This window comes from Suncus etruscus, assembly GCF_024139225.1.
Source record: "Suncus etruscus isolate mSunEtr1 chromosome X unlocalized genomic scaffold, mSunEtr1.pri.cur SUPER_X_unloc_1, whole genome shotgun sequence".
Classification (NCBI taxonomy): Eukaryota; Metazoa; Chordata; class Mammalia; order Eulipotyphla; family Soricidae; genus Suncus; species Suncus etruscus.
The window spans coordinates 659013-683106 of NW_026060304.1; the positions used below are offsets into that span (position 1 = coordinate 659013).

General features: G+C 42.2%; 1 protein-coding gene and 1 pseudogene across 2 annotated transcripts in view; one reads left to right on the forward strand and one right to left on the reverse strand.

Moving 5' to 3' along the window:
- LOC126000509 (histone-lysine N-methyltransferase PRDM9-like) overlaps nucleotides 1–24094 on the reverse strand; it is a 770602-nt gene that overhangs the window by 519951 nt on the left and 226557 nt on the right. The gene's annotated exons all lie outside the window — the stretch shown is intronic.
- On the forward strand, nucleotides 19977–20076 carry LOC126000536 (uncharacterized; annotated as a pseudogene).

The window sequence follows — 24094 nt, forward strand, 5'->3', positions numbered from 1 at the left end:
TTCAGATTTTTTTTAAACAAATCTTGAACCACAGTGCGTTATTGCTCTGGAACTTGAAATCAGAAAATTGGCTTGAGATAAACTGCAATCAGTATGTTTAAAATTTGGACTAATTCCAAGTTTACATATCATCTGAAGAACAGACATGATATTATAAACACGGTCATAAACTTATTTTGACATGTACATTCTGTAATACATTAAAATACTCGGAAGCAACTCAGGAGACAATGCACAATGTTCTCATGGAAGCCTATTGCAGAGGTTTTTGTTGAATACATGAAATCCCAGAATTTTCGTAGTTGCACCAGGCCATTTCACTTACCCGCGGTGCCTGGTCGGATGGAACCGGAGCACTCCACACTGACCAGACAACCCCTGCAGAGAGGACCAAGTCAAAATTCTCAACTCTGCATCCTCACAACTCTTGTTACCTATGAAATACTGCCAAACAATGAGAGTTGTGAATATTCAGATCTGACCACATCTACTACAATATATTTTATATTAAATTCTCCAATAGAAATAAATATTGGGAAACAAATGAGAGCAGACACAATATGCTTCACTTGTGCCTATTTCAGAGATTATTTTAATAACAGGAACCCAGAACTTGAGGGAAAAATCTCCTAGGCATCTATACTTGCTTCAGGACGGGAAATTAGATTGATGGGCCCTGAGCCCTCTATCACCTGTACCTGCCCTTCATGGCACCCTGTCTGGGTACCCAGCACTGTCACCCTCACAACTGCTGCATGTATGAACTGCAATCTTTTAGAGCTGCATTAGTGACCTGTTTTTTTACACCACATTTATTTTCCATTTTAGGTATGCAACATGGGTACAAGAATGTTTCCATCACATAGTTAATTCACACACAGCCTGACCTTTCCCATAGACATTCTCACACTCTTCCCTGTGCCAGCCTAGTCTGCGTCTTCATTCTCCCACTAACCTCCTATTATGTGGAAGGACAAATTTTTCTCCAAGAACAATGTTGCGTTTAATGGGTTTCCCTGTTTCCTTTTTATATGTACTCTAGTTGTCAAACGATGCATATGTTACTTGTACTTTTTGACTCATTTGCCTAACATGATACTTCCAATTTCATCAAAATTGTAGTAAACTGGGGCTGGAGAGATAGCATGGAGGTAAGGCCTGGACGGTGGTTTGAATCCCGGCATCCCATGTGCCTGCCAGCGGGTGATTTCTGAGCATAGAGCCAGGAGTTACCCTGAGTGCTGCCGGATATGACCCAAAAACCAAAAAAATATTGTAGTAAACATAAATTTAGAAAATATATTTTTTTTGGTTTTTGGGTCAAACAGTTGATATTTAGGGCTTACTCTGGCTCTGCACTCAGAAATCACTCCTGGCAGGTTCAAGGGACCAGATGGGATGCCAGATTCGAACCACCGTCTATTCTGCAGTGCAAATGCTCTACTGTTGTGCTATCTCTTCGGCCCATAATTTTTTATTTTATCTCCGTTCTTATGGATCTAATTTACATATGCTAACACTTACTAATCTTATCTATTCATCTGATTAACTTTTGGATTTCTTCATACCCTAGACATTGTATGAAGCAGTGCTCATAAATGAGATAACTGAATTTTTCCAGTTTTTATATAGGCACCCTTATTTGCAATGATATGAACACAGAATTTATTACAAAATACTAGAACACCAACACTTATTTCAAGTGACTAGTTCCATCCACCAATGAATCATGTAGCTCTGTAATCTATATCTTGCCTCCATGGAACACGGAGTTTTGTTTGTGGCACATATTTTAAAGTTTACCTATTTGTTTGTTTGTTTGTTGGGCCACACTCAGTGGTGCTCAGTGATTATTTCTGGCTCTGCACTCAGAAACCGCTCCTGGCAGACTCAAGGTACCATATTGGATGCCAGGGATCGAATCCTGATCCACTCCTGGTAATCTTCCTGCAAGGCTACTACTGATATGCTTTTGCTCCAGCACCCAAAATTAATTCCATTCAATCACAATGAAATTGAAACACAAACTTTTTTATGATGAAAAATCAGTTCTGCAAGGTTCCAAACTCATTCCTTTGCACATTTACCAAAAACCATCATATCACCACACAGAGAAACCAATATTAAAATGCAAAAAATCCCAATGTTCTAAGATCCTAATATGCCATCGTCTTAGTATTTCAAGATTCTAACAGTACTGTTCTGACACTCCAGTTCTCCAACCTTGTAAAATACCAATATTCTGCTATTCAAACCTCATTTATCTCATTAATGTAGTATCATGACAGTTCATTCAAAAATGTTATTTTGGGGGCTGGAGCAGTGGTACAAGCAGTAAGGCGTCTGCCTTGCATGTGCTAGCTTAGGGCGAACTGCGGTTTGATACCCCAGCATGCAATATGGTCCTCCAAGTCATGAGCGATTTCTGAGTGACAAGTAACAAGGTTTCTGAGTAAAAGTAACCAGAGTTGTGGGGGTGAGAGATCTTTGAACCTAGGGAGGAAACCTCCTGGTAGGGCAGATCTAGGGTAGGATTTTTATTTTTAATAGATATATATGAAATAGTTATACATGGAGGACAAAATGCATGGTGCCAAGAATTGATTTCCAATATTATGTTCTGGGGTCAGAGTAGTGTTGCAGAGTGGTAAGGCGCCTTGCCTTCTCTAGCCTAGCACGAACCATAGTTTGATCACCCTGCATCCCATATGGTCCCCAAGCCATGAATGATTTCGGAGAAAATAGTCAGGAGTAACCCCTGATCGTCACAAGGTGTGGCCCTAAAAAATCAAAAATAAATATTTTGTTCTGGGGCTGGAGATATAACATGACATTAGGACATTTGCCTTGCATGCAGAAGGATGGTGGTTTGAATCCCGGCATCTCATATGGTCCCCTGAGCCTGCCAGGAGCGATTTCTGAACATGGAGACAGGAGTAACCCCTGAGTGCTGACGGGTGTAACCCAAAAACCAAAAATTGTTTTGTTCTATTACAGAATGTACATTAAAATAAGTCATGTCAGTCACTATAATATATCTGGTATTTATGGAAAAATCCAAAGTGAGGAGCAGATAATTGACTTAAAGTGAATTCATATTGTAAACACATAGATTTCAAAATACCTCACATCAACAAACAGAGCAATACAGGTATCTTTGACATTCTAAGGATCTCTGTGAAAGCAGGTTCTGTCATCCTAGATTCTCAGTGACATGAACTTGCCATACACTTATTCAAAAATAGAATGTGGTCTCATGTTCTCGAACAATCAGTCACAATTTCAGAGGAACTCTGCATAATTCCATGACACATTAACTTTAGCGTGTTATATTCTCACTGATTCATATGCAGATCAATTGAAGTTTATTTTATTAAGAGAAGTTTACCTCATAGGACATTACAAAATTAACAAATGCTTCCCATTGTCTCTGTGAGTGCATGGCCCTCATTATGAACTGGGCATGGTGAATTCTCTTTCTGCTCTGTGGGCACAGGGAAGAGTCCCTGTTCTTGGGTTGAAAAGGGAACCAGGTTCAGTCAGCATAATCCTTTAGTTCTATTTTGGTCCACAGGTGTGTACTCACAGGTGCATCTAGTGAACTCTGGCAATTAGACGTGGCATTTATTAAAAATTTGCAAGGCATCTTGATGCAGCTTCACCAGTTTATGGATGTAATGGTTGTAGCAGATCGGTGGATAAGGTTTGAGTGTATGGGTGCTATAAACAAAGGTAATCATCTTTAATTTTGTGATTGGAAGCAGGGGAGGGATACTGGAAAGAAAATCTACCCTCCAGAGACCCCAGATCCCACGGAGACATCTCAACCTATTGGTCCAAGCAGCTAAGGCAGATGATTGGTGATTCCTGCTCAGGGTGTAATGAAAGAGAAAAAAAAAAAACAATGGAGATTGTTGGAATGTCAAAGAGCTCCCCAAAGAAGTCTTAAATATCCAGGTTCCAGCTATTTAGCAGCCACTTCCTAGCCTGGAGGTAAATCTATTCCGGTACTGAAACTGAAGGATGAGTTTCACAATAATATAACACACACCCATCTTTGAGTCTTCTTCAGAGCTCAGAGTCCAGCCAATGATTGCATGTGTGAAGGCCAGGGTAATGCCCCCATAGAACTGAGAGAAAATAACCACATTTAAAAAAGCTCGAAGATCATGAGCAATGTGCATCCCTGCATGCTATTTCCAATGGCAGGCCGCTTTATCTTCTCATTGGGTAGCCTAGGATTTTGGATCCTGCGTGCCCCCTGCTGCAGTCCTGCCCACGAGGAAGGATCCAGCCTAGGATTAAGCAATATCATCCTCACAATCTTGTTATATCAGAAATGCTACCAGTTTGGGGGAGCTGTGAGCATTGGGACCTGACTTGAGAATACTCCTTATTTATTTAAGATGATCGCTTACATCAAATCACTACCATAGCATTAACAACATAAAGTTGCTATGAGCTCACCCTTACTTAAATATGCCCAATTAATTCTGCCAGTTTCTCAATGCAACTGCACTAATCAAACTCCTAATTCTACTACTTTTCTCTACTACTTCATATCAATTACTATTTCACTTGAATGCATTTCATCCTGTTCATAATCACGGTGTTTAAATAAAGATATTATTAATTAAATAGGGAATATGAACGAGACTGAGGCGCTGCCTTGTATGCTCGTGGGAAAGGAAGGGAGGGAGTGAAAAAGAAGTGTGAATGTATGAAAAGTTAAAAAAGAAATTTATGCTCATTCATGTTTCAGAGGCATATGCTACATTCCTATGAGAAAACTTATCTCTTAGGGACAGACCTGGCAAGACTCAGTTTCCTCCTGCTCTGCAGACAGGAATTACTTACTCCTGCTGCCTCAGGGCCCCCAGGGGATCCCTGGGATTGAACCCCGATTCACCACCTGCAATGCATGAGCCTTCCCTATTGCCAAGCTCCAACTCTAGTTGGGAAATTCAGTGGCAAGTAGAGGCATTATTTTTCAGTCCTGAGGGCCTTGACACATGCGGCCATCGGCTTCCAGTGAGTCCGTTGATTCAGTTGGCCTAGATTTCTGTATTCTGAGTCAAATCCACGGGGAGAAGTTCAACTTCCAGCTAGGAGGTGGCGGGGCAAGAGCTGGCGCTGGCCCTTTAAGACGCTGCCGGAAGTAGTTCGGCGTCACGCAACCGCTATCTTCCTCTCTCCGTGGCGGGACCATGAAGGGGGAAGCGCCATCCGCCGCCATCCGCCGCCATCCGCCGCCATCCGCCGCCATCCGCTGCCATCCGCCGCCATCCGCTGTCATCCGCCGCCATCGCTGCCCAGACTGAATAATTCCGGGGTTTCTCTCAGGCGCAGGGGTTCTGGAAGCACGATATTCACTCCACCGTCCGTCGTGGGGCGGCGCTGAGCGTCCGGGACTGCGGTTCGCCAGGTGAGCGGCGGGCCGGGCTGGGTGGGCGCCCGGCTCCCTCAGGCCTGAGACTGTCCCGGCGCTCTCGCGCGGCCCCGGGAATCTTGGGGTTCTCCTGCAGTCGAGGTCCAGGCCCCTCCAACCCCGGCGGGGCTCGGGGCCGCTGCGTGTCTCTTTAAGGCTCGGCTGGACGTGCTTGACGTCCCCACATCCGGGTCTTTGTTCTCCATGCGGGTCCCTGAGCGGGAAGCGCCCTTGGCCGCCATTGCTGCTGAAACTGACCGTCTGGGGGTCCCCGCGGGCGCAGGGGGCTCTGGAGGGACGATGTTCGCTCCGCCGGCCATGAGGGGCTGATCTGCAGGGTCTGGGCCAGGGGAGCAGCGGGGGTGCCCCGGGAATCTAGGGGTTTTGAGCATTCGAGGCCCAGCGGCCAGCCCTACGCTCCCGGGGCCTTTGCCCGGCTCTACGCTCAGCGCTCACTAGGCAGGCGAGTCCCCGACGCTCCCCCATGATTACTCTGACAGCAGCGTCCCAGGCTTTCCAGTTGTCTTCCAGATCAGCACTATTTTTCCTCTTCCCGCTGTCATGGCTCTGTGACCCGGTGACCCCAACTTTTGGTAGGAGCCATTTGGGAAAGAGTATTTTTATGCAAAAGAGTTCTTTTTGCAAGGGAGTGTTGGGCCACCCCACAAGGCCAGGGTCCCGCAGATCAATCCCCAAGGGTCCAGCTTGGCCCAGCCGCCTGCAGAGCAAATGTCCTCCCTCCCTGCTTTCCAACTGCCCCTTCCCCCAAAGACCTAGTGAGTGCTGGTAAAAGTAGATTTGACTCTGGACTTCAAGTGCAGACTCCGGTCACATCCTTGGTCAGCGGTTACTCCTGAGTGTGCTCAGAAATTGCCCCTTGGCAGGCACGGGGACCTTATGGGATGCCGGGATTCGAACCACCATCCGCCCTGCAGCAGCTGTGTGCAAGGCACACCCTCCCACTGTGCTCTCTCTCTACAGCCTTCATTCTGGTTCTTTATAACCTATGTGGATAGTAGGATACTGCAAAGAAAAACACGCTGTTTGGGTGTTTTCCACATGGGCCCTCACTAGGAGTGGGAGCTGAATGCCAGGTTCACATGTGCTGTTCAGGGTCAGGATCAAGCAGGAAGCAGCTGGGCAGGGCTTGTGCTCATCTTTCTTCCATCTTTCTTCCTCAAGGCTCTGATATTGATCTAGGAATTGTGCCAGGTGCCTTGCTGCTGCTCTTTGAAATAATCCAGGCCATGACGATGGAGCCTCAAAGTGTGATGTCCTGTCCCCAGGTAAGAGTGCTGTATGGGCTTTAAGAAGGACAGGGGGAGAGGTCCAGGAGTACAATCCTTCCCAAACATGTGTTGGGCCCAGATATGTTTTAGGAAGGAAATTGGGGAGGGGTGTGGCTGCTGTCACTCCTGGCAGTGGCACTGTTCTATGCAGATTGAGGCTGCCTTTGCCCTGGTTTGTTCTCTTGTCTTTGGTTTCGGGGCTTCCCATTTGGTACTCAGGCATTTCTATGTGGATTCATTATTCTGAGTCACCATTGGTGAGTTTAAGACCATGTTGTATGGTAGGTGCCAGCATTGCCCTCCTGATAATAGGGAGCAGGCTATTGGTGAGGAAGGAGATCTTGAGCCCAGAATTTCTGCAATACAGAATAGTTCTACCTCCCTTGGGGAAAGGCTCTTTGATTTATTTCTAGTTTATGGCACCATAGCCAAAAGGGAATTCATATGGCTCTGCCCTCTAGATCATTTCTCTGGATGGGGAGACGGTAGATGTGTTGGGATTTCAGCCTGGGAAAGCCCCTTTCATGGAAAGCATGCAGTAAATAATCTTCTGGTTCTAGCCCAAGATCCTTTGTAATGTGTGGCTGCTTCTTATACCAGGACTATAACTGTGCCCATGTCTCCTTCTTGCATTCACTCAGGAACTTCCATGCATGTCTGTCAAAGTCTCCTTGGGGTCTCTAACTCTGGAATCAATTTCAGCCTTATCTGAATGAACACAGCAGGGTCTTTTCCGACACATGTATTTCCCTATGGTTTTGTTTGATTTCAGTTTTGGTTGCTTAGTGCAGTGCTGGTTTTGTCTGCTTGTTTTGTTTTGTATTGAAATTTGAGCCACTGCCTTTGCTCAGGCATTTTCCTTGAGTCTCCACAGAGGGTTGACTCCTGACAACATCAAGGGTCACTAGCCTGTGCCTGAGATTGACCCAGGATTGGCCCTTTCTGCACCCTTCCTGGCTCTGTTGTTCAGGTCCAGTACATTCAGCTCAGCTATTTTGTCCTTTACTCTGCAAAACCAGGTTCCTCCATGCAGCCAAATTTCACCTTACTATACCAGTTGCAATTCCAAAGCCTCCTTGTCTGTAGTCCTGTAGCTTGTGGTTCTGATTGGGAAAAGAAAGCAAAGGATCTGTCGGGAAAGCATTGTTGCTGTGTGTTGTGTCATTTTGACCTGCACCAGAAAGAATTTCTTTGGGAGTGAAAAGGGAGTGCTGATTATGCCAAGCACAGGTTTGATTCACTCACTGGATCTGACTTTCCCTTCTCGATCCTTGTATCCTGGGAAGAGATGGGCTCTGGGGACAGGAAGGATAGTTTGTGTTTAGGATTTTGCACCACATCCTGAGTTGCTGTTTAAACTTCTGATTCTGTATTCAGAAATTTCACCCACCAGTGTTCAGCGACTTTAGTATAGGGATGGGCCCTAGGTGGTCTGTGGGAAAAAGAGCACCTCCCAGAAACTCGTAGAATAGTGTTCCACATCATATTGGCTGATCTGGCTTCTCCCATGATGTTTCTGGACCTTCCCTTCTGGGATCCCATGGAGAGAGGATCATGGCAGTAGAGTGTTCTAAGAACACAGAATGGGGAGGCACTGGGTCTCTCTAGGTTCCTAGGGAGTCCCCTGTTATTGCGTGAGCATGGCCCTTACCCCCCTTTGTGTTTATAGGACACAGTGACTTTCCCTGATGTGGTCATAAGGTTTTCGCCCAAGGAGTGGCCATTTCTGGATGCCTCTCAGAGGAAGCTCTATAGGGACGTGATGCTGGAGACCTACGAGCTCCTACGGGCCTTAGGTGAGTGCTTTCCTGGGGCCGCTTCTGCAGGATTCATCCTAAAGTGGGGAGGTGCCCAGGTCAGGCAGGGATCTGGGCTCAGCAGGGGACTTGACTCTGCTGAGCCCAAGGTCAAGCCCTCCTTACTGGTACCACTTAACAGCTACTGGCATTATTTCTGAGAGCAGTCCAACTGTATATTTTAAATGTCTATATAGAGAATAGAAGAATCACACATTGAGTTTTGGTTTTCCCATATCTGAGTCAAAATTGGTTTGATCCCCAGCTCTGCATCTACTTACCTAAGCCATCCAGGTGTCCTATCTTAGCGCAGAGGAAGGTGCCTGCCCCATCATGGGGGTTTTGCTGAAAGTGATGAGATTTCATGAACTGGGAGGACTCATCCACACTTGCGGGTGAGCTCAGGACGTACTCTAATTATGAGGTCAAGAATTATTCCTGGCATATATTCGTGATCATCTGGGGTTCTTGTGAGCCTGATTTAAGGTCATGTGCTCCCCTCTCTACTATTGTTTTAATCCTCATGAGGTTGCAAACTTTATAAATGACTTAATTTCTTTCCATGATTTCAAAAAACCCAGTAGGAGATTGTGGGATCTCCTCAGTGCTTTTTGGGACATTATTTTGGATGAAGTGGTATTCTGATGTTCCTGCATGCAAACCATATTCTGCAATCCTATGCATCCCTTACCAGGGACTGTTTGACTTTTTGTTTATTTTTATATTTGAACTATATAGGCATTCAAGAGATTATGCCCATATCTGCACCCAACAGTCACTTCAGACAAGGCTTGATGGATGCTATGTGGTTCTGGTTATTGAATCATTGTCTATCCAGAACATGGCATGTGCCATAACTACTATCACTCCAGCCTCTTTTTTGGGGGGCCGGGTATGGGGCCACACCCGGTGGCCCTCGGCTGTGCCCTGAGAAATTGCCTATGGTAGGCTCAGGGGACAATATAGAATGTCTGGAGTCAATCCTGGGTTTGTCCCAGTGGCCTCATGCAAGGGAAATTGCCAATAGCTGTGCTATCTTTCTGGCCCCTCCAGCCTCTTCTAAGATACCTTTGGGCCCAGGCAGTGCTTGGGTATACTCCTGGCTCTTTACTCAGCGGTCAGTGTCTGACGGCTACAGGGAACTGAGTCACTCAAGGGGTGACTCTGAGAAACTCAACCAGTGTGTGCCTACATCACATGCATTCATCCATGTGCAAGACCAACACTGTCCTTTTGCTCCCCCATCCCTTGCTGTATGACCTACCCCCTTAGTTTGACTTCCATTTCAACCTCTATCTAAAGGTCTCTCAAAAACAGAATCAGGTAGTTTGCATCAGTCCACAGAAAAGGGAAGTGGGAGAAAAGGGCTGTCGAGCAAATCAGCTGTGACAGCTGCATTTTCTAGCTGTCCTTTTGCTTTGGGAGCTGGCTTGATGCAGGTTCGAGAAGGGGTATGTTCCGTTTCGTCAGCATTTAGGGCTGAGGGTAAGAAGGATTAAATAGGGAGAAATAACAGATCAGAGTGAGAGAACAAAAGGATTCAAAAGGATTTGTAAAGTGTTAAGCATGGTCAGGAATGGTTATATTTAAAACAGTGGGAGGACTGTTTATTAAGTAAGCATGTACAATGCAGGTGGACACTAGACATAGCGGTAGCCAACACACACACAGTCACACATATAGACAATGAAGATAAATTTGTCGGTTGCAGTTGAAAAACTAATCTGGGTGGAACAGTTCAGAGTACTTAAATAATACGAAGTTGACAGGTCAAATGGAAAATTTTTCTTTTTTTTATTTTCTTTTTCTTTTTTTTTTATTTAAACACCTTGATTACATACATGATTGTGTTTGGGTTTCAGTCATGTAAAGAACACCACCCATCACCAGTGCAATATTCCCATCACCAATGTCCCAAGTCTCCCTCCTCCCCACCCGACCCCCGCCTGTACTTTAAACAGGCTCTCCATTTCCCTCATACATTCTTTTTATTAGGAAAGTTCAGAATGTAGTTATTTCTCTAAACTCATCACTCTTTGTGGTGAGCTTCCTGTGGTGAGCTGTAACTTCCAGCTCTTTTTTCTGTCTGAAAATTATTATTGCAAGAATGTCTTTCATTTTTCTTAAAACCCATAGTTGAGTGATACCATTCTGCGTTTTTCTCTCTCTCTCTGACTTATTTCACTCAGCATAATAGATTCCGTGTACATCCATGTATAGGAAAATGTCATGACTTCATCTCTCCTGACAGCTGCATAATATTCCATTGTGTATATGTACCACAGTTTCTTTAGCCATTCGTCTGTTGAAGGACATCTTGGTTGTTTCCAGAGTCTTGCTATGGTAAATAGTGCTGCAATGAATATAGGTGTAAGGAAGGGGTTTTTGTATTGTATTTTTGTGTTCCTAGGGTATATTCCTAGGAGTGGTATAGCTGGATCATATGGGAGCTCGATTTCCAGTTTTTGGAGGAATCTCCATATCGCTTTCCATAAAGGTTGAACTAGACGGCATTCCCACCAGCAGTGGATAAGAGTTCCTTTCTCTCCACATCCCGCCAACACTGTTTATTCTCATTCTTTGTGATGTGTGCCATTCTCTGTGGTGTGAGGTGGTATCTCATCATTGTTTTGATTTGCATCTCCCTGATGATTAGTGATGTGGAGCACTTTTTCATGTGTCTTTTGGCCATTTGTATTTCTTCTTTGTCTAAGTGTCTGTTCATTTCTTCTCCTCATTTTTTGATGGGATTAGATGTTTTTTTCTTGTAAAGTTCTGTCAGTGCCTTGTATATTTTGGAAATTAGCCCCTTATCTGATGGGTATTGGGTGAATAGTTTCTCCTACTCAGTGGGTGGCTCTTGTATCCTGGGCACTATTTCCTTTGAGGTGCAGAAGCTTCTCAGCTTAATATATTCCCATCTGGGGCCCGGAGAGATAGCACAGCGGCGTTTGCCTTGCAAGCAGCCGATCCAGGACCGAAAGGTGGTTGGTTCGAATCCCGGTGTCCCATATGGTCCCCCGTGCCTGCCAGGAGCTATTTCTGAGCAGACAGCCAGGAGTAAGCCCTGAGCACTGCCGGGTGTGGAAAAAAAAAAAAAAATATATTCCCATCTGTTAATCTCTGCTTTCACTTGCTTGGAGAGTGCAGTTTCCTCCTTGAAGATGCCTGTAATGTCCTGGAGTGTCTTGCTTATGTGCTGTTCTATATATCTTATGGTTTTGGGTCTGATATCGAGGTCTTTAATCCATTTGGATTTTACCTTCATACATGATGTTAGCTGGGGGTCTAAGTTCAATTTTTTGCAAGCGGCTATCCAATTGTGCCAACACCACTTGTTGAAGAGACTTTCCCTGCTCCATTTAGGGTTTCCTGCTCCTTTATCAAAAATTAGGTGATTGTATGTCTGCGGAACATTTTCTGAGTATTCAAGCCTATTCCACTGATCTGAGGGCCTGTCCTTATTCCAATACCATGCTGTTTTGATAACTATTGTTTTGTAGTACAGTTTAAAGTTGGGGAAAGTAATTCCTCCCATATTCTTTTTCCCAATGATTGCTTTAGCTCTTCAAGGGTGTTTATTGTTCCAAATGAATTTCAAAAGTGCCCGATCCACTTCTTTGAAGAACGTCATGGGTATCTTTAGAGGGATAGCATTAAATCTGTATAATGCCTTGGGGAGTATTGCCATTTTGATGATGTTAATCCTGCCAATCTACGAGCAGGGTATGCCTTTCCATTTCCGGTGTCCTCTCTTATTTCTTGGAGCAGAGTTTTATAGTTTTCTTTGTATAGGTCCTTCACATTTTTAGTCAAGTTGATTCCAAGATATTTGAGTTTGTGTGGCACTATTGTGAATGGGGTTGTTTTCTTAATGTCCGTTTCTTCCTTATTACTATTGGTGTATAGAAAGGCCATTGATTTTTGTGTGTTAATTTTGTAGCCTGCCACCTTGCTATATGAGTCTATTGTTTCTAGAAGCTTTTTGGTAGAGTCTTTAGGGTTTTCTAAGTAGAGTATCATGTCATCTGCAAACAGTGAGAGCTTGACTTCTTCCTTTCCTATCTGGATTCCCTTGATATCTTTTTCTTGCCTAATCGCTATAGCGAGTACTTCCAGTGCTATGTTAAATAGGAGTGGTGAGAGAGGACAGCCTTGTCTTGTGCCAGAATTTAGAGGGAAGGATTTTAGTTTTTCTCCACTGAGGATAATATTTGCCACTGGCTTGTGGTAGATGGCCTTAACTATATTGAGAAAGGTTCCTTCCATTCCCATCTTGCTGAGAGTTTTGATCAAGAATGGGTGTTGGACCTTATCAAATGCTTTCTCTGCATCTATTGATATGATCATGTGGTTTTTATTTTTCTTCTTATTGATGTTGTGTATATGTTGATGGATTTACGGATGTTAAACCATTCTTGCATTCCTGGGATGAAACCTACTTGATCGTAGTGGATGATCTTCTTAATGAGGCATTGAATCCTATTTGCCAGGATTTTGTTGAGGATCTTTGCATCTGCATTGATCAGCGATATTGGTCTGTAATTTTCTTTTTTTGTAGCATCTCTGTCTGGTTTAGGTATCAAGGTGATGTTGGCTTCATAAAAGCTATTTGCAAGTGTTTCCGTTTGTTCAATTTCATGAAAGAGTCTTGCCAGGATTGGTAGTAGTTCCTCTTGGAAAGTTTGAAAGAATTCATTAGTGAATCTATCTGGGCCCTGGCTTTTGTTTTTCGTCAGACATTTGATTACCGTTTTAATTTCATCAATAGTGATGGGTGTGTTTAGATATGCTACATCCTCTTCCTTCAACCGTGGAAGATTATAAGAGTCCAAGAATTTATCCATTTCTTCCAAGTTCTCATTTTTAGTGGCATAGAGTTTCTCAAAGTAGTTTCTGATTACTCTTTGAATCTCTGTCATATCAGTAGTGATCTCTCCTTTTTCATTCCTAATATGAGTTATCAAGTTTCTCTCTCTTTCTTTGTTAGCTTTGCCAGTGGTCTATCAATCTTGTTTATTTTTTCAAAGAACCAACTTCTGCTTTCATTGATCTTTCGGATTGTTTTTTGGGTTTTCACTTCATTGATTTCTGCTCTCAGCTTTGTTATTTCCTTCTGTCTTCCTATTTTTGGGTCTTTTTGTTCAGCACTTTCTAGTTCTATTAGCTGTGTAATTAAGCTACTCAGGTAAGCTCCTTCTTCCTTCCTGATGTGTGCTTGCAAAGCTATAAATTTTCCTCTCAGTACTGCTTTTGCTGTGTCCCATACGTTCTGATAGTTTGTGTCTTTATTGTCATTTGTTTCCAGGAACCTTTTGATTTCCTCCTTGATTTCATCTCGGACCCACTGGTTATTGAGTATGAGGCTGTCTAACTTCCAGGTGTTAAAGTGTTTCTTCTGAGTCCCTTTGGAATTCACAAATAATTTCAGAGCCTTGTGGTCAGTGAAGGTAGCCCGCAAAATTTCTATCCTCTTGATATTATGGAGGTATGTTTTATGTACCAGCATGTAGTCTGTCTTGGAGAATGTCCCATGTACATTGGAGAAGAATGTGTATCCAGGTTTCTGGGGATGGAGTGTCCTAAATATATCCACTAGGCCTCTTTCTTCCATTTCTCTCCTCAGGTCTAGTATATTCTTGTTGGGTTTCAGTCTGGTTGACCTATCCAGTGTTGACAAAGCCATGTTAAGGTCCCCCACAATTATTGTGTTGTTATTGATATTATTTTTCAGATTTGTCAACAGTTGTATTAAATATTTTGCTGACCCCTCATTCGGTGCATATATGTTTAGGAGAGTTATTTCTTCCTGCTCTACATACCCCTTGATTAATATAAAATGTCCATCTTTGTCCCTTACAACCTTCCTGAGTATAAAGTTTGCATTATCTGATATTAGTATGGCCACTCCAGCTTTTTTATGGGTGTTGTTTGCTTGGATAATTTTTCTCCAGCCTTTTATTTTGAATCTATGTTTGTTCTGACTATTGAGGTGCGCTTCTTGTAGGCAGCAGAAGGTTGGATTGAGTTTTTTGATCTATTTAGCCACTCTGTGTCTCTTGACTGGTGCATTTAGTCCATTGTCGTTGAGAGAAAGAATTGTCCTGGGATTTAATGCCATCTTTATATTGAAATTTGGTGTGTCTTTTTGTTAGTCTTGTCTTAAATTAGGTCTTTCAGTTTTTCTCTTAAGACTGGTTTTGTGTCTGTAAAGTTTCTGAGCTGCTTTTTTTCTGTGAAACCATGTATTCTTCTGTCAAACCGGAAAGTGAGTTTTGCTGGGTATAGTATTCTGGGTGAAGCATTCATTTCATTCAGTCTTGTCACAATATCCCACCACTGCTTTCTGGCATTGAGTGTTTCTGGTGACAGTTCTGCTGTAAATCTCAAGGATGCTTGCTTGAACGTAATTTCCCCTTTTGATCTTGCTGTTTTCAGAATTTTGTCTCTATCTGTGGGATTTGTAATTGTGACTAGGATGTGTCTTGGGGTGGTTTTTCTGGGGTCTCTTTTGGTTGGTACTCTTCGAGCGTGTAGGATTTGATCACATATATTCTTTAGCTCTGGAAGTTTCTCTTTAATGATGTTCTTGACTGTTGATTCTTCCTGGAGATTTTCTTCCTGGGTCTCTGTGACTCCAATGATTCTTAAGTTGTTTCTGTTGATCGTATCATAGACCTCTATTTTCATCTGTTCCCATTCTTTGACTAATTTTTCCATTGTCTGTTCATTTGTTTTTTTTTTATTTTTTTATTTTTTCATTTTTTTTTTTTTTTTTTTGGTTTTTGGGCCACACCCAGTAACGCTCAGGGGTTACTCCTGGCTATGTGCTCAGAAGTTGCTCCTGGCTTGGGGGACCATATGGGACACCGGGGGATCGAACCGCGGTCCGTCCAAGGTTAGCGCAGGCAAGGCAGGCACCTTACCTTTAGCGCCACCGCCCGGCCCCCTGTTCATTTGTTTTAAGTTATTTTTCCAATCTCTCCTGCTGTATGGAATTGTTATGTATCTCATCTTCCACAGCACCAAGTCTATTCTCAGCTTCTGATACCCTGTCCCAGAGCTTATCCATTTTGTCATTCACTCCGTTTACTGACTTTTTCAGGACTGTTAGTTGACATGTTATTTCAGTTTGTGATTTCTGTCTTCATATTTTTTTGGTTCTTATTAGTGTTCTGTTCAACTCGATCCATGGTTTCTTTGAGTTCTTTGAGCATCTTCCATATTGCTAGTCTATAGTCCTTATCTGAGAGGTTGATTAGTTGGTTGGTCATTATCTGGTCATCAGAATTATCATCTTCATTCTCTATGTCTGATGCTGGCCTGCGTTGTTTCCCCATTGTCACACTTGTATTGTGGGTTTTTCTACGTGTTTTGGAGGTATTCATTGGCTATATGATGCATGCAGCACACTCCTTTGGCTCTGCCCTTTCTGGATGGGTTGACTTGCCTCTAAGGGAGGGGAGTCCTCCATGGATGAAGCCTCATACTGGGCAGCAGCCTCCTTTGCTTTCCTGCTAGGCTCTTGGTACTCAGGCCCTTTCCCACTGGCTAGGATGGGGCTGCTTGCTTTCTTTCTTTGAAAAAATGCTCTCAGGAAAACCGGCAGGCTTTTGCAGAAGCCGGGTCCCCTGTTTGGGACATCAGGCGGGGAAAATCCACGAATCTACGCCTGCCCAGTGAGGCCCAACTGTGGAAACCTGTGAGTGTTGCCTGTAAATGTCTGTCTACTGTCCTCTTGCGTGAAACTCTTTGGAGTGGGGCAAAAGAAGCTCCAGAAAACTTGCTCTCCCAGAGGCCATTTTCTGGGCGGGACTCCAGAACGTGAAAAACGGCAGGCTTTTGCAGAAGCCGGGTCCCCTTTTGGGACATCAGGCGGGGAAAATCCACGAATTTACGCCTTCCCAGTGAGGCCCAACTGTGAAAATCTGTGAGTGCTGCCTGTAAATGTCTGTCTACTGTCCTCTTTCGTGAAACTCTTGGGAGTGCTTTGCTTTGCTTCGCGGCCATGCGCTCTTTCTAAGAAAAGAACACCATCACAACAAGAAGAAAAATTCACACTAAGAACTGTGCTATATCACAGAAGCAAGCATTTCTCTCCGGAAAAATTTTCAATTTCAAGTAATATTATCATTGGTGAGGGTAAACGTTGCTGATGAAAGTGTTTTTGGGTTAGATTGTGCATAGAGCATTTTTAAAACAATCATATTGAGTCTTGAGCATCTAGGTTCCTTTCCTGAAAGCAAACTGAGAACATGGGCATAATGATATATGGCAATAGTAATCTAGGTTTAATTGAAAATAAATCGCAAAACCTACTCACTGAGTTAATACTGGAGCATGAGTCTATGGCATTATGTTTAATAAGAGTGGAGACATTTCCTACTGCTTGACCTTCGTGGAAAAGATGTTAGTGTTTTGCCATTAAGAATAATGCTGGCTGATTTTTATACATAGCTTTTATTATCTTGCTGAAGATTCTTTACACAACAGTTTGGCTGAGGGTATTTTTCTTCAGTGAGTGTTAGATTTTATCAAATGCCTTTTTTGCTTTGATACGTATGATCATGTTGCTTTTATCCTTTTAATAATGTGGAATATGATGTTGATTGATTATATACTGAACCCTCCATGCATCCTTCGGATAAAACACTCTTGGACACCATGTAAATTCTTTGTTTTTGATTTTGTTTTTGACCACTCCTGGTGACACTCTGGTTTACTCCTGGCTCTGCCATCAAAAATCATGGGCGGGAGCAGTGGCACTAGAGGTAGGTCATCTGCCTTGCTCACAGTAGCCTATGACAGACCATGGTTCAATCCCCCGGCATCCCACATGGTTCCACCAAGCTAGGAGCTATTTCTGAGCATATAGCCAGGAGTAACCCCTGAGCATCAACAGGTGTGGCCCCAGAACAAAAACAGACAAACAATACAGAAATCACTCCTGGATTGGTGGACTATATGGGGTGCCAGAGGATCAAGCCACCATTCGTCCTAGGTTAAGCATTTGTAAGGCAAATGCCCTATTGTTTGTACCACCGCTCTGGCCCCACTATATTTCATCTTTTTGTTGTGTTATTGGATTCATTTTGCTGAGATTAGGCTGAAGATTTTTCTTGCTATTACCTCTGTACACTTTGGGAATGTGTGATACACTTTTAGAAAGTATTTGGAGGATTTCCATCATTTTAGGATCAATGGTAATTGCTAATACTTCTGAATGTTTGATAAAATTTACCTGTAAACTCGTCTCATCCTGCAAAGTTTTTTAATTACAGTTTTGATTTTCTTATGGTAGACCTAATTAGGCCCTCTACTTCCTCCTAATTCAGTATGGGGCTGTGACATTTTTCTAGAAATCTGTCTATTTCCTTTTGGTTATCTAGCTTAACTGAACACCAATGTTCAAAATAAGCTCTGAAGGGAAGGGGTAGGAAAAATAAGCTCTTGTGATGTCTTGGATTTCTTGGGTTTCAGTAGTAATCTCTCCTCTTTCATTTCTGATTTAATTTATTTGAATATTTCCCCTATCTTTGTCATGAGTCTGCCAGCAGTTTATCTATCTTATTTATTGTTAAAAAAAAACTCATCAACTGGTCTTCCTAATATTTCATATTTTTTCTATATTGTTGATTTCTGCTCTGTTGCTGGGTTTTTTTGTTTTTGTTTTTTTTTGGTTTGTTTTGGTTTTTTGATCACACTTGGTGGTGTTCAAGGGTTCCTCCCTGAATTACTCTCAGAAATTGCTCCTGCAGGCTCAGGGGACCATCTGGAGTGCTGGGGATTGTACAAAGTGCTTTAAAATTTGTGGCATGTGAGGCAAATTTCCTACCACTGTGCTATGGCACCATCCCCTCTCTGTTTTTTTTCTTTGATTTTTTTTGCTCAGCTCATGTTTGGTTTCTTTGCTCTTGGTCTTCAGATAACCACTTTCTCCAAAAATAAGATAGTGTATTATATTAATTTTTGCTCCCAAAGATGTGCTAGGTCTTATTTTCATCACATGTCTTCTTTTCTTTTTTGTTTGTTTTTTGGAAGTCACACCCAGCAGCGCTCAGGGGTTACTCCTGGCTCTATGCTCATAAATTGCTCCTGGTGGGCGTAGAGGACCATATGGGATGCTTGGATTCGAACCAATGACCTTCTGCATGAAATGCAGGTGGCTAACCTCCATGATGTCTCTTCCAGCCCCGAGATCTCTTATTTTCAACAAGGAATATGGTATACATATACTGTTAAATGAAAATAAAGGAAATTTATTAATTATATATGGTACAGCACCATGACTCTCCATTACATCACTGGTTGCAAGAGGCTAGGCAGGATGGCCCTAACAACCTGTTTATGGTAAATTATCATTCCGAGACAGAACCTACGGATCTTATTTTGGCGGATTTCTTATATTTCACCCAGCAGGAAACCTGTTAGGTAGGTCTTATTTTCCAGAGGATGTTTTATTTTCACAAAATATGGTTCATATGGTGTCCCGTTATGTTCTAGATTTTGGCTTTTTTCTTTCTTATTGTAGGCCTCTATTACGAAGAATTATACCCTAATTACTGCTTTTGCTCTGTCTTATAGATTTTGGCAATTTTTTTCTTTATTATCATTTGTTTCAAGGAATCTGTTTCTTTATTTCCTGTTTAGTATTTGTTGTTGAGCAGCATGTTTAGTATCCAAGTGTTCAATTTTCCACTTATAGTCTGACAGGGTGTTTGGTATAATTTTTATATTTGTGAGTTTATGTAAGTCAGACTTGTGTCCTAAAATGTGATCTATTCTAGGGAAGGTTTCATGTGCACTTAAGAAGAATGTGTATTCAATTTTTGAGGATGAAAGGCCCTGAATAGATTCATTAGTCCTAGTTTTTCTAGTGTCTCATGTAGGGCTCTTATATCTTTGTTAGTGTCTCACCTAATAGTCCTGTATTGGCAATGATGGAATGCAAAACTCTCCAATTATATCACATTTACATTCATGTTTCTCTAGGTTTGTGACCAAAACATATATATATATTGCTGGCTCTATGTTTGATGCATAAAAGTTGATCAGGGTTAGTACTTCTTGGTCTGTTGCTCCTAGGATCAATCATTAGTGCTCATCTTTGTCTTTAATTACTTTCTTGAGATTGCATGCAATTTGGTCTGCTATAAATATGACTGTCTCAGCCCTTTTTGTTTTCCAGTAACTTGTATCATTGTATTCCATCCTTTTCCTTTGAGCCTGTGTCTGTCCTGAACTTGGAATTGTATTTTCTGCAGGCATCAGGTGACAGGATTTTATTTCCTGATTCAACCCACTACTCTGCTTTTTGATGGGAGACTTTACTTCATTGACATTTAAGTAAACCTTTGACAGAAAAGGCTATTTTGCCATTATATTTGTAGGACTGTTGTTACAATTGGGGATTTGTTTTATGTCATTGCTCCTTGAGGAGTTCATTTAGAATGAGTTTGTTATGTGCTCCCTTCAGCAGCACATATACTAAAATTGGAAGAGAAGATTAACATGGCCTCTGTGCAAGGATGACATGCAAATTTGTGAAGTGTTCCATAAAAATTAAAACAAAAAGAGAATTGGTTTGTTTAGCACTATATTCTGAGGGGTCTTTCTTGTTTGAGAATATTTTTGACCCGCCCTCCCATGGAAATAATAGGTTCACATGATAGTGATCGCCAGGTTGAAATTTTCTCTTTTTCAGTAGAATTGATGTCATTCCTCCTTTTCTTCCCTGAATTGTGTCAAATGGGAGATCTGTTTGGATTCATATGTCCTTTCTTTGTACTTAAGGTGCTTCTTCCTTACTTCCTTACTGCTTTAGTGATTTGATCTCTCTCTGTTTTTTGTTTGTTTGGACTAATGTGTCTGTTCATGTTCTGTCAGGCAGTTTTGTTTAGCTATCTTTTTGCCACTTAGATTTGTACAGTAGCCTCTTTTCAGAGACTAGGAAAGTTAGCTGCTTTTATCTACCTTATACCTAATTTTTCTCTTTTCCCATTTTCCTCTCATCTGGTATTCCTATAAATCGGAGATCATTTCTCTTTGTTCATTAAGCACCCTACATTTTGTTCAATTGTTTTCTCTCTTCTTGGGGGGTGTTTGGGCCACAACTGGCAGCCCTCAGGGGGTTACTCTTGCTCTCTGCTAAGAAATCACTGCTGGCAACCGTGGGGCACCATATGGGATCCCAGGATTTGAACCACCAATGGTCCTGGGTCAGCAACTTGAAAGGAAAATGTCTTACCACTATGCTATCTCTCTAGCCCTATCTTTTTTTGTTTGATTTTGGGGTCACGCCTGGCAGCTTTCTGGGGTTACTCCAGGTTCTGTACTCAGAAATCCCTTCTAGTAGTCTTAGGAAACCAGATGGGATGCTAGATATTGAGCCACAATCTCCTGAATTAGTCACCTGCTAGGTGAGTACCCTACCATTGCTCACAGTATCTCTCCAGACCCTCCCTCCTTCTTTTGCTTCCTTCCTTCCTTCCTTCCTTCCTTCCTTCCTTCCTTCCTTCCTTCCTTCCTTCCTTCCTTCCTTCCTTCCTTCCTTCCTTCCTTTTTAAAATGACACACCCAATGATGCTCAAAAATTGCTCCAGCTTTGATTGACCATAAGCCACACCTGGGATCGAACCACTTCCCCGCGTAGGTTAGGCACTTACAAGGTATTCACCCTACTACTTGAGCCACCGCTCCCACTCAACTCTCCTTTCTTTTTTGACTTCTTTAATCAGCTCTGGTTTGTAATTTGTCTTCAAGATTTTCAAAGCAATTTTCTACCTTGTAATTCTAGCCATGGTGGTTTGCTGACATGTTTTTCAGTCCTTCATTTTCAGTTGTATGGAGTCTCATTTTCCAAAAGAGTTCTTTGAGTTGGTTGAATTTTCCAGCTTTAGATTACTTTTTTCTTTTTTTATTCCCAGCTTTAAATTTCTTAAAGTTTGCTGGTTAGTAACCTCTATTTCTTTGCTAAAACATTAAATGTTTATTTTAGATTCTCATCTATAAGGTTCATGCATAATGTTGGACTTGGACATTTGCCTGGATTTCTCTATACATACTTTTTTTTTTTACATTCTCCAGAAGCTTGAGTGCATTGCAGTGATTCTTCTTTTTTTTGAAACTTTTTTCTTTATTTAAACATCTTGTTTACATATATGATTGTGATTAGCTTTCAGTTATGTAAAGAACACCCCCTTCACAGTGCAGCATTCCCACCACCAATGTCCCAAATCTCCCTCCATCCCACCCCACCCCCACCTGTACTCTAGACAGGCTTTCCAGTTCCCTCATTCATTCACACGATTATGGTAGTTCTCTGTGTAGTTATTTCTATAGCTGCACACCACTCTTTGTGGTGAGCTTCATGAAGTGAGCTGGAAGTTCCAGCCCTCCTCTCATTTTCTCTGAGGATTGTTGCAAAAATGACTTTTATTCTTAAAACCCATAGATGAGTGAGACTATTCTGTATCTCTCTCTCCCTCTGACGTATTTCACTCAGCATGATAGATTCCATGTACATCTATGTATAGGAAAATTTCATGACTTCATCTCTCCTGACGGCTGCATAATATTTCATTTTTTCTACATACCACAGTTTCTTGAGCCATTCGTCTGTTGAAGGGCATCTTGGTTGTTTCCAGAGCCTGGCTATTGTGAATAGTGCTGCAATAAATATAGGTGTGAGGAAGGGGTTTTTGTATTGTGTTCTTGTGTTCTTAGGCTATATCCCTAGGAGTGGAATAGCTGGGTCTAATGGGAGCTCAATTTCCAGATTTTGGAGGAATCACCATATCACTTTCCATAGCGGTTGGACTAGACGGCATCCCCGCCAGCACTGATTGTTCTCATTCTTTGTGATGTGTGCCTATCTCTGTGGTGTGAGATGGTCTCTCATCATTGTTTTGATTTGCATCTCCCTAATGATTAGTGATGAGGAGCATTTTTCATGTGCCTTTCGGCCATTTGTATTTCCTTTTTATTAAATCGTCTGTTCATTTCTTCTCCCCATTTTTTAATGGAATTAGATGTTTTTTCTTGTAAAATAGCCATGTCAGTGCCCTATATATTTTGGATATTAGCCCCTTATCTGATGGGCGTTGGGTGAATAGTTTCTAACTACTCGGTGGGTAACTCTTGTTTCCTTTGTATCCTTTGAGGTGCAGAGGCTTCTCAGTTTAATGTATTCCCATCTGTTGCTCTGCTTCCACTTTTTTGGAAAGTGCAGTTTCCTCCTTCAAGGTGCCTTCAGTCTCAATATCATAAACTGTTTTACCGACGTGTTGTTCTGTATACCTTATGGTATCAGGTTTGATATCAAGGCCTTTAATCCATTTGGATTTTAGCTTCGTACATGATGTTAACTGGGGGTGTACGTTCGCTTTTTTGCAAGTGACTAACCAGTTCTGCCTGTACTACTTGTTGAAGAGGTTTTCCCTGCTCCACTTAGTATTTCTTGCTCCTTTGTCAAAAATTCGGTAATTGTATGTCTGGGGGACAATGCCTGAGAACTCAAGTCTATTCCACTGATCTGAGGGTCTGTCTTTATTCCAATACCATGCTGTTTTGATAACTATTGCTTTGTAGTACAGTTTAAAGTTGGGGAAAGTAATGCCTCCCATTTTCCTTTTTCCTAGGAATGTTTTAGCTATTCGAGGGTGTTTAATATTCTAGATGAACTTCCTTAGTGTTTGATCCACTTCTTTGAAGATTGTTATGGGTATTTTTAAGGGGATCGCATTAAATCTATATAATGCTTTGGGGAGTATTGCCGTTTTAATGATGTTAGTCCTGCCAATCCATGAGCAGGGTATGTGTTTCCATTTCTTTGTGCCCTCTCTTATTTCTTAGAGCAGGGTTTACAGTTTTTTTTTTTTTTTTTTGTATAGGTCCTTCACGTCTTTGGTCAAGTTGACTCCAAGATATTTGAGTTTGTGTGCAACTAATGTGAATGGGACTGCCTTCTTGACTTCCTTCTCTTCCCTATCATTATTGGTGTATAAAAGGCCATTGATTTCTGTGTGTTGGTTTTGTAGCCTGCCACCTTGCTATATGAGTCTATTGTATCAAGAACCTTTTTGGTAGAGTCTTTAGGGTTTTCTTTCTTTTTTTTTTTTTTTTTTTTTTTTTTTTTTGGTTTTTGGGCCACACCTGGTAACGCTCAGGCTATGTGCTCAGAAGTTGCTCCTGGCTTAGGGGACCATATGGGACACCGGGGGATCGAACCGCGGTCCGTCCAAGGCTAGCACAGGCAAGGCAGGCACCTTACCTTTAGTGCCACCGCCCGGCCCCGTGAGCCTTTAGGGTTTTCTAAGTAGATTAACATGTCATCTGCAAACAGTGAGAGCTTGACTTCTTCCTTTCCGTTCTGGATTCCCTTGATATCTTTTTCTTCTTGATCGCTATAGCAAGATCTTCCAATACTATGTTGAAGAGGAGTGGTGAGAGCGGACAGCTTTGTCTTGTACCCAAATTTAGAGGAAAGGCTTTTATTTGTTTTCCATTGAGGATAATATTTGCCATTGGCTTTTGGTAGATGGCTTCAACTAGATTGAGAACGGTTCCTTCCATTCTCGTCT